Here is a 5117-nt window from a genome sequence, read left to right on the forward strand (position 1 = left end):
GCCTCAGCCCAGAGCCCCCTCCCACACTCCAACCCCATCCTAAGGCCCCATTCCCCAGCCCGGCGCTCCCTCCTGTATTGCAAACCCCTCATCCCCGGCCCCACCCAAGGGCCCGCACCCCAGCCGGAGCCCTCACCCCCTCCTGCACCCCAACTCCTTGCCCCGGCCTGGTGAAAATGAGTGGGTGAGTGAGGGTGGGGGAGAGTGGGCGATGGGGGGGTGGGGGCGGAGTGAGTGGGGGATGGGGCTATGGAGAAGGGGCAGGGCCTTGAGGAAGGGGCTGGGAAGGGGGTGGGGAAGGGTGTTCTGTTTTGTACGATTAGAAAGTTGGCAACCCTACTAGCTGCTTCTTTGGGTCCTCTTTCCCAGTGAATAGCTCTGCATTGCTTGCCTCTTCTACTAATCCTAGCTTTCCCAAGCAGTAGCAGAGTGAAATTGACTTGCTTACTGCTGCCCATGTATTTTTAAATAGCTGAAGTGAAAACCAGCAAAACTCTGGTCAGTTTTCACTCTGTTTTCATGTACGCTCTGAGTAGCAGTAGAGACACCGTAATGGTCTGTGTTCAGACTCATGTAAGATCTCACTGCATCAGTTTACACTCAGTTAATGTTTGGAAGGCTATTTTCGCAGCCATAAAGACTAGACACTTAAGGACAGATTTTCAAGAGAGCTCTGCTCTTGTTTGGGCACCTAAAATCTTACCACTTGGTTTCATAAGTGCTCAGCACCTAGCAACTCCCAGGGATGCTGCTTAGGAGAGCTATGAGTGGTGGCAGGGGTAGGCACTGCAGCTATTCAGTAGAGAGGCGGCCCCAGAAAGGAGGCTGGAGAATATGTAGATTAGTATGTGCCCACTCAAATGTTTCTGCTGCTGTTCCCAGGAATTGCTAGAAGTGCAGCTATTTTCAAAAGCTGGCCATTAATGTTTCTTAAATGAAAACTTGGCTTCTGCATAAGTTGCTTGCAATGCCTTCGTGTCTCCCTCCTCCCCACTTCCCCAAATTCTCCACTTCTGGTCCTCAGTGATGAGCAAGTGAGTGGAGTTTTCAAGCTGTCAGGTCAGTAGACTGAGAACGGTACAGATTACAGTGTGAGGTCTCTCGACTGAGGCCTTAAAGGGACACTGTGAACTTTAAAATCTCACTCTGTCTGGAAATGCTTCACATATTTTTATTGCAAATAACATCTAGGATTACAGTAATTAACAGAGATTAGAAAAATATTTTTGTTGTGAACTTTCTTAAGTTGATTTTTTTTAAGTTTGCACATTTAACAGCAGTTACGGTCACTATTTCCCCTTTTGTCTGTGTGCATCCTTCATACAGGATCAGGTGAGGGAATTTAAAATAGGAAAATGTGATGGTAAAACAAACAAAACTTGGAAGGGGGAGTGTGAAGGAGGTGTAATACCTGAAACTAATTTAAACTAGTGTTTTAATTTGACTAAATGTCAAGGTGAGTGTGTCCTTGCTCCTATTTACTATGCATTTATATTTGTATAAAGTTAGGCATTTGCCTCAAAATCCTTAGTCAAAATTTCTTCCCTCTACTGTTGTGCTGTATGCCATTTGTCTGTCACTCTCCATTCCGTGTGCAGCTTTATGTCCATGGTTCTATTTGTGAATCATTTTGTCATTCTTTGGCATGAAAGGTTCTATATAAACACAAAATATTGTCAAGTCTATAACCTCCATTAGTGTTAAAGGGAGTAACATGCACAGTTCCCTCACACTGATAGGTGACTAATATTACCCTTTAATATAACCTTTAATAAAGTTTATATTTCCTTTATGCTGGAATTACAGTGGAAATCCTACAGAAGTGTTTGAGAAAGGCAATACTATTACCCACTTGAACTCATGCAGAATATTAGCCTTTTTCGTAACTGTATCACATTAACTCATTTCTAATTTGTGATCCACTATAACCCCTAGATGTTTTCAGCAGTACTACTGCCTAGTCAGCTGTTCTCTATTTTGTATTTGTGCATTTGATTTTTTCCTTCCTAACTGAAGTACTTTGCACTTGTCTTCATTGAATTCCATCTTGTTGAATTCAGACCAATTCTCCAAGATTGTTTTGAATTCTAATCTTGAACTTCAAAGTGCTTGTAACCCCTCTCAGCTTGGAGTCCTCTGCAGATTTTTTAAGCATGCTCTGCACTCCACTATCCGAGTCACTAATGAAAATATTGAATAGTACAGGACGCTGGAATGACCCTGTGGGACTCCACTAGATATGTCCTCCGTGTTTGACAGTGAACCATTGATGACAACTCTTTGAGTATGATCTTTCAACTATTTTTGCACCTACTTATGGTAATTTCCTCTAGACCACATTTCCCTAGTTTGCTTATGAGCATGTCATGTGGAACTGTAATAAAAGCCCTACTAAAATCAAGTTATAGCACATCTATTGCTCCCCGCATTCACTAAGCCAGTAATCCTGTTAAAGAAGGAAATAGGTTGGTCTGGCATGATTTGTTCCTGACAAATTCATGTTGGCTATTCCTTATAACCCTGTCATCGACTAGGCACTTACAAATAGATTGTTTAATAATTTGTTCCAGTATCTTTCCAAGAATTTGAAGTTAGGTTGACTAGTCTATAATTCCTTGGGCCCTCTTCATTCACTTTCTTAGAGACAGGTTCTGTGTTTGCCCTGTCCTCCAGGAGTTCATGAAAATAATCACGAATGGTTCCAAAATTGCTACAGCTAATTCCTTAAGTACCTTAGGATGGATTTCATCAGGCCCTGCTGACTTGAATACGTCTAATTTACCTAAATATTCTTTAATCTGTTCTTTTGCTATTTTGGCTTGCATTCCTTCCTGCTCATTGTTAATATTAATTGTTAAGTATCTGGTCACAATTAACCTTTTTAGTGAAGACTGAAGCAACATAGGCATTAAACACCTCAGCCTTCTTGATGTCATCAATTAGCTCTCCTTCCCCACTAAGTAAATCTTCCCTTTCCTTCTTTCTGATTTTTGCCCCTATGTGCTTTCTGTTGTACTCCTGCTTAGCAATTTGTCCATATTTTCATTTTTTTTTTTTTTTTTGTAAATTTCCTTTTTGATTTTCAGGTCAATGAAGAGCTCCTGGTAGAGGCATATACTCTTACTATCTTTTCTTCATATTAGAATAGTTTGCTGTTTGCCTCTAATATTGTCCCTTTGAGAAGTTGCCAGCACTCCTAAACTACTTTTTCCCCTTATATCTTCTTCTCAGGAAAAGTCTGCTTTCTTGAAGTCCATTGTCCTTATCTTGCTGCTCTTACTCTTTCCTTTCCTTAGAATAAGAATATCTATCATTTCATGACAGGTTTCAGAGTGGTAACCTTGTTAGGATTCCTGGCTGTTGTGTGGGTTTTTTTGGTTTGTTTGTTTGTTTGTTTGTTTGTTTGTTTTTTTTGTTTTTATTATTTCATGATCACTTTCACCCAAATTGCCTTCAGCTTTCAGACTCACAACCAATTCCTCCCTATTAGTCAAGATTAAGTCTCACATGTCTGTGTGCTTGGTTACTTCCTCCATCTTCTGAAACAGAAAGTTGTCCCTAATATATTCCAAGAACTTGTTGGACGTTTTGTGTTTTGCTGTGTCTGGGTAGTTAAAGTTCCCCATTGTTACTAGGTCTTGTGTTTTGGATATTTCTGTTGTTTGTTGTAGAAATGCTTCCTCCACCATCTCCTCCTGATTTGGTGGTCTGATCTGCTCAGGGGTAGATGTCATACTTGGCATTATCGGTAGTGCCCATGTGGAGGAGCAGCATGAGGTAGTGGTCCGAGGGATGGATGAGCTTCAGCAACCTTTCTGTGATGTCTTGGATGCAGACTGCAGGCAGGCAGTACACCTCCCAGGATTTCAGGTCAGCAGATGGATGCCTCTGTCCCCCCTCAGAAGGGAGGCCCCGACCACCAGAACCCTATGGCTCCTCCTCTTGGGTGCAGTGGCCATGAGCCTCCCAGATGTGGGGGCAGGTGACTCCTCAGTCATTGGGGTCTGCTTCTCTCCTCTTTTTGCCAGTACAGCATAGTGGTTCTTGACTGCAATGAACAGGGGATCTGGAGTGGGGTGGGGGGTGAAGCACTGTCTGGCTGCATGGCCACCTTGTGCAGTAATCTCCTTCTTGCACAGCAGTCGGTTCTCCTTTCTTCTCTGGTGCTTCTGTAGTTGGCCTGGATGACTTCATGTACATCTTGTCGATGAAGTCCTCATAGTCCCAGATGCTATGCAAATGAGCCATGTCCTCCTGCAGCTCTCTTACCTGCTTCCTCAAGGACACCAGCAACAGACCTCTCACATGAGGTGGTTCTCCCTGCCTCATTTTCTTCAGGGACATGCAGGCTGCGTTCCCAGGAAGTCAAGACTTGGACCTCGGTAGAAGCCCCCAGGTCAGATTGCCTGTCTGGCCAGGGCCAGCGCAGGTGCAGGCAGAGGAAGAGCTGGTAGTGGTGTTGGTGATGTGCCATTTTTCTCCCATTGTGGGTTCTTCCTTGTAAAGTATCTGCATTCCTCCTCTAACTGGTCTTAAATGAGTGTGTGACCCATAATTCCATGGCAGATCTGTGGTGTGACAGAGGGGAAGGAAGCAGAGGAGAGAGTTGAGGTTAAGGATGAGGACAAGCAAGAGGATGAGCATAAGGGGCAAGGGATTGTATGTGGTTACTGGGACAGATGGAGATGCAAGTTTCCTGAACCCTGTGGGGATGGTTTTGTTGGGACTGTCATCCACTAAGGGTTACTTGGAGACCACCACATCCCTATTCATTTGTGATCTATTCTAACCCATAAACAAACCACAGGGCTGCAAAAGTGAAAGAACATTGTATTAGTCTCTCAACTACTAAACTCTCCTACAACTGCTGTGCTTCCGTGACACACACTGCTTAGTTCTTCGAGTTCAGTACTCTTTGGCTGAAGAATCTCGCATATTAAGCCACATTGAAATGTTTAACCTAGTCCTTCACCTGGTTCCCTCTCCTCTGTCTGTATAAATTATAATGGCTAGACCATACCTTATCCTGCTGTTGATGGCAGTGGCAAAACTCCCATAGCTACAAGGGAGCAGGATTGGGCCCTACACGTTCAGCTCAGAGCAAATTTGGTTCTGAG

Source organism: Chrysemys picta, chromosome 1, assembly GCF_011386835.1.
Source record: "Chrysemys picta bellii isolate R12L10 chromosome 1, ASM1138683v2, whole genome shotgun sequence".
Lineage (NCBI taxonomy): Eukaryota > Metazoa > Chordata > Testudines > Emydidae > Chrysemys > Chrysemys picta.